A 14,409-nucleotide genomic window follows, 5' to 3' on the forward strand; every position below is an offset into this window, starting at 1 on the left:
CAACTGAGAATCGTTAATTTGCTACTTGAAGAAAAAAAACTCACTTACTTTTGATAAGTTTGACTTTTCCTCATGACAGAATCGTAATAAAACTCTGCAGAACTGTAGAATCTTGTGAAATCTTAATTAATGGTACTCTGCTGCTATCGTCTTCAGGTCACCTTACCCGTAATTCACCTTATCCAAAGGGTGAAATAGCACCACCTACCCCATACCCCTTGAGATGGACCATCTCATTTTTGAAACAGGCTGGTGAGTGATGTCAGCCAGTGGTTTTGCATATAACCCAGAGGGCGTTTCGGACCGTATTGAAGGCTACTTAAAATAGCCCATTTCATGTTCTTTTATAGCCCTTTTATTGTATTTTTGTTGTAGTTTAGCTTATCTTATTGTTGTGGTCGGGGCTGGGCTAGTTTTGTGTGCAACTGTAACCAAGAGTGTCATATCGTTAAGTGACTTCCCTCAATAGCGAGAATTGGAGAGTTAATTTCATAGCTATTTGCACGCGAAAACATTGGGTTCTATAAAGCAGTACTGAGCTGTGCCTGTATAATATAAAGCAGTTACGTCAGGCTATCTGGTAAAACCTCTGATCGAGGTATCCACTTTAACAAACGTTAACAGGTCGGAATAGCAGCGGTTGTAAAAATAGCACAAGTATGGTCGGATTATTGGGAGGTCAGACTAATGGATCTCAAAAAATAGGACCCTGTGATTGGACTACTGGGTAGTCGGACTACAGGGTGGTTGGACTTATCCCCGAAGTGACTGGGGTGCCGAAAGGGACACCCTGACTATAATTTATTGTGCTATGATAAGATCCATCTTAGATTATGGATGTGTGATATTTGGTTCAGCTGCCAAATCTGTTCTTCGTAAGATGGACTGGGTACAGGCTAAGGCCTTGAGAATCTGCAATGGTGCCTTCAAAACGAAACCTATCCCTGCTTTACTTATTGAAATGGGGGAAATGCCACTGGAAATCAGGAGACATAAACTAGGGCTCCATTACTGAGTTAAACTAAGTGATATAAGATGTAGTTCTGCAGCGAAGAACCTTTTAGATAAGTCTTGGGAGTTTTTAGATAAAGATAAGAAGTCAGATTTTCCACACCATATAAAGCAGCTGGCAGGGGATATTGGGTTGGAGTGTGAAACAGTGGTTGGGTCTGTTTGGTCTCCTGTTACCCCTCGGTTTCTACCTGAACCTGAGGTTCTGAGGAAAAAATCGTCCTTGTAAAGATGTGAGGATGTTTCTGAATCAGTTTAATGGGGTCATGAAAATATTTACTGATGGCTCAAAGGATCCTGTGTCTGGGAAAACTGGATTAGGGTTTATGTGGCAGATGAGAAACTTTTATTTAGCATCTGCCTGTCAGATAGCATATCTGTTTTCTCTGCTAAACTGTTGGCAATCCAAAGGGCAATGGAGTGGATAGAAAATAATAAACCTCAGAGAAGTGTAATATGTTCGGATTCTGCTGCTGCTTTGATGGCTCTGGAAGAAGGGACATTAAGAGCCCACCCTGACCTGGTTATAGAGATCCTGTGCTGCCTATCAAGAGCTGACAACTCAGGATGTCAAGTGTGTTTTGTGTGGGTGCCGGGTCACGTGGGAGTTGAGGGCAATTAAGTTGCTGACAGATTAGTGTAAGAATCCTTAGCCAAAGAAAATATAGATCTGAATGTTTGAATGGGAATGTTACAGCACCTGTAAAGAAGAGTGGTTCATGTGTTGTTTCCCTGTAATATATATTCTCGTCATAGACAGCAGTTGTTTAAAGATCTGTCAGATCTAGGCCTTTCTGTGGTTTCTTTACAAGCTATCTTTGGATCAGAGAAAAATTCTGATTCTGTTGGGAGGGCAGTATTGAAATACCTCCACTCTACTGGATAATATGAGAAGATTTGATTAGTAGCTTTACATGACCTGTGGAGGGCAGCATTACGCTAGATAGCGTACAGCCTGCCGGAAATCCAGAAGAAGAAGAAGAAGAAGAAGAAGAAGAAGAAGAAGAAGAAGAAGAAGAAGTTCTCCCTCTTCTTGCCTCATGCCCTGTCCCTGCTGTGGCTGCTTTTGTTTGTTTGCACCAGGTATGTGCCAAAAGCATCTATTTTTGTGTACAATGTTGTCTGAATTGCAATGCTACCTTTCTTCTAGCAAGTATAATGTGTTGGTTGGCCAGGTACCATTTGACTTCCTGCCATCCTGCATTATTTGAGCCCACGCTTGAGGTGGTGAGTAGGCTTCCTCATCAGACTCCTAGCATATAGTTTGGTGAGCTCGGCTAATTGTGGTTTCTCCTCTTTGAGGTTCTCCTGCCCTTTTGACCACTGCTGCTTTGCCCATTTGTTTTGTTCATTGCTTTGCCCATATTATTTCATTGTTTGTTGGTTCTTGGTTTAGTTGTTTGCCCATAATTATTTAATCTGTTCCTCAGTTACTTATTAGGGACCTCGGCCAACGTTACATTGGTACGTTTTTTTCTTTCTTTCTTTCTTTCTTTTTCTTTCTTTCTCCCGCCGTCTCTTTGAACCGCAATTTGACCCCCTAAACATGTTCAAAAACTCACAAAAATTGGCACGCATGTCAGGACTGGTGAAAAATTTGAATAGTGAAAAAATGAACACCAAAAGTGCCAAAATGGGCTCTCTAGCGCCACCTACACACACTAAAATGGCTGCTGCGGCCTGTAGGAATGTCGTAGAAGGATCAAACCAAAACTGGCTTGTTCGTCTCATCCAGACCTACAAATCACACACTGACACCCATGACCTGAATCCAACAGGAAGTGAGCTAGTGCCTCTGAAAGTAACATGAGCAAATGTGGAGAAATTCTCAGCTGTGAGCTACAGTGGAGAGGGGTCTAAAACTGTCTAAAATTTTTGACTTTAACTATCTATGTGAGCTGGAGGCCGAAATGGCGTGAGGCAGAGGTCCCACCCAATGCTGCTTGCAGCTTTAATTGCTTTAATTATTGTTGAACTATTGGTTTGTGATTTAGTTTTTTTCCCATTTTTGCCTATCATTTTGTCATTGAGTTATTTTGCATTTTGTTAATCCAACTGGGATACATTTTTTTGTTTTTCTTAATTATTCTCGGAATTTTCATTAGTGGAGCGCCAGTTTGGTGAGAGGCTAGGCACCCGTGGTGAGGTCCCTTCACTTTTGCATGTGAGTGGTTACACTGGGACACCATAGACTGCACCATTTTTATTTGAGGATTGCTGTGTTTGCTGTGCCCACTTTTGGTGAGTGGTGGTAGCATCCCGTGGCACACCTCTGCGGAGTCTGCCTCTTGACAAGTGGCCTGTGCTCAATTTCTTAGTTACTTTACTTAGTAACTATTAAACTATAGTAACTATTAAAGTTACTACTTAGTTAACTTTAATATCACTCACTTTTATCTACCATCATTTTTGGGTTGTTTCTCATTTATAAATCAATTTCTTCTTCCTTTTCAGCAGCTCCAGCCCCTGCTTTTTGCTTGATAATTTTGCTTATTATAAATAAAATTTCTGGTTTGATTGTGGCAACACGTCTCAGCCTCTTAATCAGTAGCGTACCTGTGTGCCTTACCATCTACCTTATAAATTCCCAAGGTACCTTAAAGTATTTCCAGGGGTGAAAGTTGTCTGGTTCTGTTGGCTTTATCACACTGTGACCTCCAGCATGCACCGGGGCAGTTTGCAGCCGAGTGTGAAGCAGTCGGGATGAGAGTCAGCACCTCCAAATCTGAGGCCATGGTTCTGTGCCAGAAACCCGTGGATTTCCCTCTCCAGGTTGGGGGAGAGTTACTGCCTCAAGCGAGGGAGTTCAAGTATCTCGGGGTCTTGTTCACAAGTGAGGGCAGAATGGAGCGCGAGATGGATCTGTGTATTGTTGTGGCTTCTGTAGTTATGCAGGCGCTGTGCCGGTCCGTCGTGGTGAAGAGGGAGCTGAGCCGGAAGATGAAGCTTTCGATTTACTACGTCCCAATCCTCACCTATGGTCATGAGCTCTGGGTAGTGACCAAAAGAATGAGATTGTCGATACAAGTGGCGGAAATGAGTTTCCTCTGTGGGGTGGCCGGGCTCAGCCTTAGAGATAGGGTGAGGAGCTCGGCCATCCGGAGTGAGCTCTGAGTAGAGCTGCTGCTCCTTTGCGTCAAAAGGGGTCAGTTGAGGTGGTTCAGGCATCTGATCAAGATGCCTCCTGGGCGCCTGGGCATGTCCCACTGGCTTGAGGGATTATATATCTCATCTGGGCAGCTGTGGCCCGAAAGTAGAGTGGGTCCTTCACCAATCGGAAGATCAGCGGTTCGATCCCCGGATCATCCAGTCTGCATGTCGAAGTATCTTTGAGCAAGATACTGAACCCTAAATTGCTCCCGATGATGCTTCCACCGATGTGCGAGTGTGTTAAAAAAAACTGAGTAGCAGGTGACACCTTGTATGGTACCCTCAGCCACCATTGTATGAATGTGTGTGTGAATGGGTGAATGTGACTCGTAGTGTATAAAGCGCTTTGACTGGTCGGATGACTAGAAAGGCGCGATACAAATGCAGGTGTGTTGCTTTACCATCTGGCCTGGGAATGCCTTGGGGTCCCCCAGGAGGAGCTAGAAAGTGTTGCTGAGGAGAGGGATGTCTGGGGTGCTTTGCTCGGCCTGCTGCCCCTGCGACCCGGTCCCGGATAAGCGGATGAAAATGGATGTATGGATGGGTTTACATTATTATCAGAGCAGAGACAGCGGTTTGTCGGGCCGTAAGAAAAGTGTCTATGGCTCTGGAGAAACCTTTGCTCGTTTTTGTGGTTTTCCCTGGGCAATCAGAAAGGATCATCCCAGAGGAATTCCACAGAACTGCAGGGTTGTCAGTGTTATTAAGAAAATAATCTACACGGATACATTATGCAATTATTTATGAATACTTTTAATATATTCAAAGATTCCGTGGTGTAAATGGCTGCATTTATGGGACTCAACATCCCATTCATAGGTCCATCTGAAAATAAAGGAGTTTACGTGAATCAGAAGACATTTCACAGCAATTCAGCAATTCAATTAACCTTAGCCTAATATTTCAAGAATGACATAAGTATGAGCAAAATTTTTACCAGTCTGTACAATATTTTTGTGTTTGGTTTTGAGTTGCTTTCAAGTGCATTTGGGCCCCATCAGATTACATCAGAATAAGAGGATTTAACAAATTATATTAATATATAACATTGTTAAGGTATAAAAATATTTTCTATATTTTCTGTATAGCCTATTAGATGCATTAATGCATCACATTACATAGCGTCACTTCACATTACCTATAAACACGTTCTGCAGTCTTTTCCCATGCCACCTCATGCTGTTTAGCCACAGCTGCTGTAACAGATTTTTTCTTTCATGTTGAAGGCTTCAGTCATTAAAATTTTCGATTCAGTTGGATGTAAGTGACTCTGTGTTTTAACTCTGCCATTGAAAATCATGTCATCTGCATTCCAGTGATGATGTCTTATGGTGCTCACTGTGAACGCGCCTCTCTTAGGCTGAACATACTCAGAGTTGATTGAGCTAATTCTGATCAGCTGTTCTGGAACTGAAAACTCAGAGTTTCCCAGCTCAGGCTCAGTCAACCCGGAGATCGGGATTAGGCTCAGAGTTTGTTGAGCCTGCTTTCTGAAATAGAGCCTTGGTGAAAATGCAGGGTGGCACCAGAGGAATGAATGCCTTTGCGCTCTGCTTATAAAAATGAGCATATCTCAAAAATGATATCGTGCATAGTTCAAATGACATATGGAGTGTTAAGAAATAGTTTGTTTATGTTTCTACATTTAAAAGTATTTTGGATCAGTGTGTTTTGTGTTTGTATTTTGTTAAGTCTGATAAAAAAATTTTTACAGATTTTTGTATTAGTTGTTTTAATGACACAATTTCAACACTTTTCAGTCATTATGGTTTACAGACTTACATAACCTTTTATCCTAGGTTGTAGATCTTAGGGATATGAAGCATTTGAAGATACTCTAAGAAATGACATCACAACGCAAAAATATCAATGTAGGCCCTCGTGGACCATTTCTATTGCAGTGCATATTTGTCAGTTAAAAATACACTGCAAGGAGTAAGTAATCATAAACAGGGATCACTGTTTCTTTAAAGTTATACAGACAGACTTTACAACTGTATTATTGTCATTTGCCATTTTTCCAAAGATACTTCTACTGTCGACTGTTTGAGTGAAACTTCCTGTTTTCAAACTGGCTGGACTAACCGTGGATTTTGTCATTTGGGAACAATCGCAAGTTCTGTTCTGGATTTCAGGACATTTAGAAGATTCGCCTCAGGGCAGCTGTGGCTCAGGTGGTAGAGCAGGCAGTCCACCAATTGGAGGATCAGCAGTTCAATCCCCGGCACCTTGTATGGTAGCCTCGGCAACCAGAGAGGAATGTATGTGAATAGGTGAATATGACCCGTAGTGTTAAAAGCGCTTTGAGTGGTCGGATGACTATTATTCCTAGCGGCTGTTCCATCAGTGCATGTGTGCATGTTAAAACTGTGTAGCAGGTGGCACCCTGTACAGCAGCTTCTGCCACCAGTGTGTGAATAGGTGAATATGACTCGCTTTGAGTGGTCAGAGGACTAGAAAGCTGCTTTACAAGTGCAGTCCATTTACCTTATAAAATTCTTAGCCCGAGACAGATAGAAAATACAGCTAACAGAATTCTTCAGTGCTGAGATCATGCCGCTTGTGAATGTATTTGTGTTTCATGATTGATTTTCTGCACCAAAAGCCTCCTTTCAGTCTGTTACACAACAAGTGCAGTGGAATTATTTCAGCTTTTGACACTGAACATGATCAAATTAGTAGCACAGTTCATTTAAAGCATGTTGTGCCTGTTTAGAGCAGAGGCAGAGAGAGACAGAGAGAGACTGCAGTAGCCAGTTGTACTCTCCCTTCCTCTCCTGATTTCTCTCTGTCTCTCATGATGAATGAGGGGATCTGCTGTAAATCTGGGCTGCTTGGACACACAAGTGCATGCAATGGACAGACACACACTCACTTGCACACACACGCAAAGAGGCGGTGAATCTGGGCTGGTTGCTTCTTTTATAAACGAGCTCTGCTGTGCAGGGAGGGCTGCAGTGATGACGCTGCAGAACCAGGGCGCTGTGACACACACAGAGTCAAACACACACACACACACACACACACACAAACAAATAAACAAACAAACAAACACACACACACACACAATGGAAAAGTGAGCACACTCACAGTCACATGCATGAGTTGGGTATGGGCTCAAATACCCTAGAAACATAGGTGGTACCAGGTCATTGTTTTGTCACAGTCATAGTCAATTCTTTGTACCAAAATTGCAAGACAAGTCCCAAGTCCTAAAATTTTAGTTTCAAGTCAAAAACAAATATTAATAGAAAGGTACGTTTTTTTGTTTGTTTGTTTGTTTGTTGTTGTCCCTGATCCCGATCCGAGACATTTAATATTGAGTATCTGCTGATATTGGGTCTCAATCATGAAACATGAGCAGAACAAATTCCTATGTAACTGTTTGTAGAGGGAAATTTGCGTGTATTTCTGCAATCATCAATATGTTAGTAGCTCCAAGAGAGAGAGAGAGAGAGAGAGACTAACTATTCATAGGCCTGGGAGACAGGTAGGTCTTAAGCTTGAGTTTAAAGGATGACACAGTTGCAGAGAATCTCAGATCATCAGGCAGTTTGTTCCAGAGAGTGGGACCATAATGACTGAATGCATCTTAAACAAATTTATTTTGGATCATGGGCACTGTTAGGAGACCAGTGTCTGATGATCTGAGGGTTTTGGGGGGTATGTAGGCTGTGAGCAGCTCAGAGATGTATTGAGGAGCCAGACCATTAAGTGCTTTGTAAACTGTGAGGAGTATTTTGAAATCAATTCTGTATTTTATTGGAAGCCAGTTAAGTATTTTGAGTATGGGAGTAACATGTTCTGTTTTTCTCGTCCCAGTCAGTACTCTGGCTGCAGCATTTTTGAATAAAGACAGACCGACTCGGTTAGGATGTGCTGACGTATTGCGGTAAGCGTGGTGTGTCATTTCCGGTGTTTTCTGTGACAGCGTCTCTGTGCTCCTCTAGTGAATTCTACTAGCCTGCTTTCTGCTTTTCTCACCTCAGTTTCTTAACATCTAATTCAAGTCTTAACCCACACTAGTTCTGTTTAAGCACTTATAGCTCTCCTCCTTTTACGACTCCCTTGCTAATCTCTTAGCTGTTGTTTGTGTGGCACTGTGTGTTTTCAGAGACACTAACATTAGAAAGACTTGATTAAAATATCTTGCCCCCCATTTAAAATTTGAACTCATTAAAAACAGCTAAGGATTTTAAAACATGTTAAAAAGGACTGTTTTGATATTTCCTGTGTGATTTCATGTATTTCCAACAGGCCTGGTTATGTTTTACATGGTTGAAGTATCGGGTCAGCAGAGGGCGCTGTGTGCATTGGGTATCAATGACCGACATCAGTCACTGGTAGAGTGGGACGTCAGGTGATGCAGAAACAACACAGATGCTAAGGACTGATATTGATGTGTTTTTGTTACTGTTCCTACAGGTAAGATGCTCAGAAATCATAACCAGAATGAAAAATGAAAATAATACAACATGTGAAAGCCTTAGACTGACAGTGAACTGTAGCGACTTTGAATGGAGATGAGTGAGTCCTTAGTAATGAATAGTAATCCAATATGGCGGGCGATGCTAATGAGATTGAAAACGAACTGTGAAACTGTCTTCTAAAGTGAGAATTGTGCAACCGTAAACACAACCACAACCAGAGATGATAGTTCAAAGTTAGCTCATGCTAATGGTCAGTGTGAAAGGGTTTAAAAAGCTTAGGTTGTGTGTGAATAAGCGAAGGCTAATGACATGAATGCTAACCATGATAAAGGCCGCGTACTTTGCGGCTCTGATCAGTGGCAGGCCAGGTAGGCACTAGGCAGTGTCCTGTGAGTTTTTCAGAATAATAGCGCAAAGATGTACTTAACATGGGTTTTGCTATTACATTTCAAAATAATTAGAGTCAATAGGGAAAACATGATTTCCAGATTGAAGTTCATTGTTGTTTTTGTTGAATATTGTGTGATAAATACTGATGATTTAAAAACAGATATAAGTTAAGTTAAAAAGGTGAAACAGTTCATTTGAGAATAAATGGAGATTTAAAAAGAAGTTCATTGAGGATAAATACTTTTGGTTAAAAAAGGGTGTTTACATGACAGATCATTACATGATCACAGGACTGTAATTTGATTTGATTTGTTCGACTTGGAATGTGTGTTTTGAAATATGTCAGTGACTTGGAGAGTGAGACATCAGGTAGTACGAGTGATGCAGAAACAACACAGACGCTAAGGACTGATATTGATCTGTTTTTGTTACTGTTCCTACAGGAATAAAATTTAATGTGCAACACAAAGGATCAGCCACAGCGTCATTCTTAGAAGTGTAACATTTGCACGTTATTAGCCTTGTTAGCTACATTAGCTTAATAGTTAAAGCGTCAGCTCGAAAGACTACATAAAAAGACCGGTTTAACAGTTCATCGCCAAGCCTACACAGACCACCTCCGACAGTACAAAGCCGCCCTCAATACTGCCCGCTCTACCTACTACTCCAACCTCATTCACACCGGCTCCAATAACCAAAAGGCTCTTTTTTCCACCGTTAACAAACTCCTTAATCCCAGTGACAGTATTTCAAACTCATTCACCATTGAAAAATGCAATTCCTTACTCTCATTTTTTCAATCCAAAATTGACACCATCTACAGTTCTCTAACCACCCCCCACACCCCCTTGTCAGGTCAAACTGGAATAAACTAAAGAACTGAACAGTAACTAAAAGACATGCAAGGCTGAGGAATCCACTTCCACAATAAACCAGAAGGAGGAACCTTTTGCACCATCGCCCAGTTACTGCCCGGACCATAAAAGGCGGCGCACATCATCACAGGTGAAGAGCAAACAAAGGTACACAGACATCAGCAGGCATAGATCTGTTCCCTCATCCTTCGCATCCTGCGGTGAGCCAATGCAGAGTGAGAGCATCAAAAACATGAGAGGGGCAGCCGGTAAGACGCTGAACTGTTTAAACGAAGAGACTTTTGCACAGAGGTAGTTCATTGTGGTTAATTGGTTGTGCTAACGCTAGCTTAGCCACGGGTTCGGACGCCCAGTAATGCGTGGCTTGGTAACTGATTAATGTCTGTGTGCGCTGATTGCTTGTTAATCTCCTGACTTTTGAAATGTGTTGAAAATGTAATGTGTAAATTGTAAATTTAAATCGGTATGTGTTGAGCACATCTTAAAAGTATTTCACCTTGACATTTAGTGAATTATGCAATGAATGTTGATTGTATTGGGTGTGTCACAGAAGTAATTAGTAGATTGGAAGAGCAATTTAAATATAACATGATTTGAAACATTTCATATTTACAGATTCAATTCAAGCATTTATACTCATACATACTTTTAATTGTAAGCATTTAATGTTAAAACCCTTTAAAAATTAAGGTTAAAAAGCCTGTAAAAATCTGTTTAAGAAGTAATTCATGTTAAAGGGCCAGTGTGTAATATTTGGCATGGTTTATTGTCAATCTGAATCTGAATCTGAATATTCTACCCATTAATATGTTTATACAAGTGTATGATCGCTATAAAATAAAATTCGTTTGGTTTTCGTAGCCTTATAATTATGCTTTCATATATATATATATATATATATATATATATATATATATATATATATGTATCAAGGGCCTTGCTTTAGAGAGGTCGCCATCTTGCGCCGCCATGTATGTACGGCAGACCGAGTGGACAATCCAGCCAGCCAGAGAACGCGTTTCGCGTGTATAAATGAACCAACGAAGACAGCGGAAGGAAGGAAGAAGGAGGAGGAAACAGCAGAGTGTTAGTAGTTCGTCGATAGAGAGTAGTGAAAAGTTTTTTTAGTTATAAAGTTTGCGAATGGACCACACTTACCACGCAACAGGAGAGAATGAACCCGAACCGTCATCTGCGAGGAAAAGAAGACGCAACTTCACTGCTCCGGCTCAAACAGGTATGGCTCTGGGTCTGTGTCCGCTACAAGAAACTCTTCAAAATCGCGTTCAAAGTCGTCCATTGCAGCTACTATAGTCCGGAGATATTGCTAGGCTAAATAAACAGCTGAGCACTGTTTACTGGCTACCCTGTCAGTCAGTGTGTGGGCTGGAGATTGGCGGAGCAGAGAGGGGAGGGGGGTTGGTCCCCACTTAGTATCGTAAACGAGTATGTGTGTAAAGTTATGAAGTGTGTCTGTTACGCCAGAAGAGTCAGAGTTTGGGATGAAGTGGAGTGTTACCAGAGTTTCTGGACTGCTCAAATAAACGGGCCTTTTTCCCGAACGCTCCTCTGGTCTCCTGCTCGTGAGGGATTCATTACAATAAAGTAACATGGTTTAGATTTCTAAATAAACATTCACCTCATCGCTAGATAGACCTACTCCTGAAAAACTCGTGCGCAAGGCTTTTTGTCCCTACAAGGCCACCGTCATTTACCCGACGGGAGGGGTGAGCGAGGGAGCCCTGCAATCTAGAATTTGACCACTGATGTCACTGTTTCCAACGGTTTTCAACCCATTTTACACACTGACCCTTTAAAATACATTTAATGGTAAAATATAGAAATTGAGACAATTTAAGTTAAAAACACATTCAAAAATACATTTAAAACAACAATAAATATTTCAAAAGTAGTGAAATTCATACTTAACTGAAACTATGCTAAAACCATTTACAGCAGTGGGTAACTTTATTTGCACTTGATTTGTAATTTAATGTAAATATGATTGGGTTTCACAATATTTAAGTGTTTATTTTTTGGTATTTTGTATACTTATTTTCTGTTGGTGATTTGTAATAGCATTTGCATTGTGTACAGACTTTAAACTTTTTTTCTGGTTTGTGTTTCTTTGATTGAAAGGTTTTTCACCTACACATGGCAAAATGGCATAATCTGCTTGCACCTGAAAAATAAAAGAAGGAAAAGGAAAAGCGGCCTGGTCATTTTGAGTGAAATCCAGTTAAGACCTCTGGTAGATGCCTCTCTCCCTTTCAAGCGGGGATATTGCATGGGAAGCATTTAAGAGCTTGACACCCCTCCACCCATCTTATCACCCTGCCCCTTTCCAAATTCGCACCTGTCTCCCCAGATGAGCTGTCTAAAATCATTTTAACCATGAAAACTTCCACCTGCATGCTAGATCCCATCCCATCTGCCATTGTTAAGCACTGCTTAACAATGAGGTGCTCTGACGTGCTGACGTATTGCAGTATGCAAGTTGTGTCATTTCCGGTGTTTCTGTGACAGCGTCTCTGTACTGCTCTAGTGAATTCTACTAGCCTGCTTTCTGCTTTCTCACTTCAGTTGCTTTAACATCTACTTCAAGTCTTAACCCACAATAGTTCTGTTTAAGAACTTATAGCTCTCTTCCTTTTTACGACTTCCCTGCTAATCTCTTAGCTGTTGTTTGCATGTTACTAGCCTTGGTAGCTACATTAGCTTAACAGTTAGCGATGGCTTCTCCCTCTGCTCTTTCTTGCTCGGTGTGCCAAATGTTTAGCTGTGCCTCTGCCGCCTTTAGCGACAGTGGTAATTGTAACAAGTGTAGCTTATTTGCTGCGTTGGAGGCGAGGCTTAGTGAATTAGAAGCACGGCTCCGCACCATGGAAAACCATTCAGTAGCTGCGGTAGTTAGCCAGCCCGCTGTAGCCGGTACGGAGCCACATAGCATAGCCTCCGCTAGCGGTCCTCCGGTAAGGTTGGGTAACTGTTCGCCAGAGGTGCAGCTCCAAGCCGAAGCCCACGGATCACCACCAGCCTGTCCACGTTTCCAACTGCTTTTCCCCACTCAGCGACACACCCGCTGAGGAGAAAACTCTGATCATTGGCAGCTCTATTCTGAGGAACGTGAAGTTAGCAACACCAGCGGCCATAGTCAAATGTATCCCTGGGGCCAGAGCAGGCGACATTGAATCAAATTTAAAACTGCTGGCTAAAGCTAAACATAGATTCAGTAAGATTGTTATTCACGTCGGCGGAAATGACACCCGGTTACGCCAATCGGAGGCCACTAAAATTAATGTTGCCTCGGTGTGTGAATATGCAAAAGCGATGTCGGACTCCATAGTTTTCTCTGGACCCCTCCCAAATCTGACCACTGATGACATATTTAGCCGCATGTCATCATTTAATCGCTGGCTGTCCAGGTGGTGTCAGGCAAACAATGTGGGTTTCGTTAATAATTGGCAAACTTTCTGGGGAAAACCTGGTCTTATTAGGAGAGACGGCATTCATCCCAGTTTGGATGGAGCTGCTCTCATTTCTAGACACCTGGCAAATTGTATTAGTAATTCAAATCCCTGACAACCCAGAGTTGAGATCAGGACTCAGAGTCGCAGTCCTATACGCTTCTCTGAGCTTCTAGTGCAATTACCCACCCATAGTTTTCATAGTTTTATACAAACGGTGTCTGTCCCCCGACCACCTAAATTATCTACATCTAAAATTAAACAAAGAGGAGTTGTGTATAACAACCTCATAAAAATTAAAACCTCTTCTGTGACAGAAACACAGAACAGGAGAATTAAATGTGGACTGTTAAATATCAGGTCTCTGTTGTCTACAGCAGTGTTAGTAAACAAATTAATTTCAGATAATCATATTGATTTACTCAGTCTCACTGAAACCTGGCTGTTTCCAGATGAATATGTTAGTCTAAATGAATCCACTCCTCCCAGTCATAATAATACCCACATTCCTCGAGGCAGCAGCCAAGGAGGGGGAGTTGCAGCCATTTTTAACTCTAGTCTGTTAATCAGCCCTAAACCTAAACTAGATTTTAATTCATTTGAAAGTCTTGTTCTTAGTCTTTTACATCCGACCTGGAAAACCTCGCAGCCACTTTTATTCATTATAGTGTACCGTGGTCCTGGCCCATATCATGAATTTGTATCTGAATTCTCAGAGTTTTATCCAGTTTAGTTCTTAAATCAGATAAAGTTATTATTGTAGGCGATTTTAACATTCATGTTGACGCTGATATTGACTCCCTGGCTACCGCGTTTATCTCATTATTAGACTCCATTGGCTTCAGTCAGGGTGTACATAAACCCACTCACTGTTTTAACCATACCCTCGATCTAGTTCTGACGTATGGAGTTGAATTTGATAACCTAATAGTCTTTCCACAGAATCCTTCGCTATCAGATCATTGATTACTTTTGATTTATTTTTACTCAATTACATGCCACTCAGCAACAGTTACTATACTAAGATGTTTATCAGATAGTGCTGTCGCAAAATTTAAGGAAATGATTCCTCCGTCGTTAAATTTA

At 41.5% G+C, this 14,409-nt stretch overlaps 1 pseudogene; it reads left to right on the plus strand.

Moving 5' to 3' along the window:
* Positions 1–12,373: 12,373 nt before the first annotated feature.
* Positions 12,374–13,438, plus strand: LOC144463920 (uncharacterized; annotated as a pseudogene).
* Positions 13,439–14,409: the final 971 nt, after the last annotated feature.

This window comes from Epinephelus lanceolatus, chromosome 7 (genome assembly GCF_041903045.1).
Source record: "Epinephelus lanceolatus isolate andai-2023 chromosome 7, ASM4190304v1, whole genome shotgun sequence".
Lineage (NCBI taxonomy): Eukaryota > Metazoa > Chordata > Actinopteri > Perciformes > Serranidae > Epinephelus > Epinephelus lanceolatus.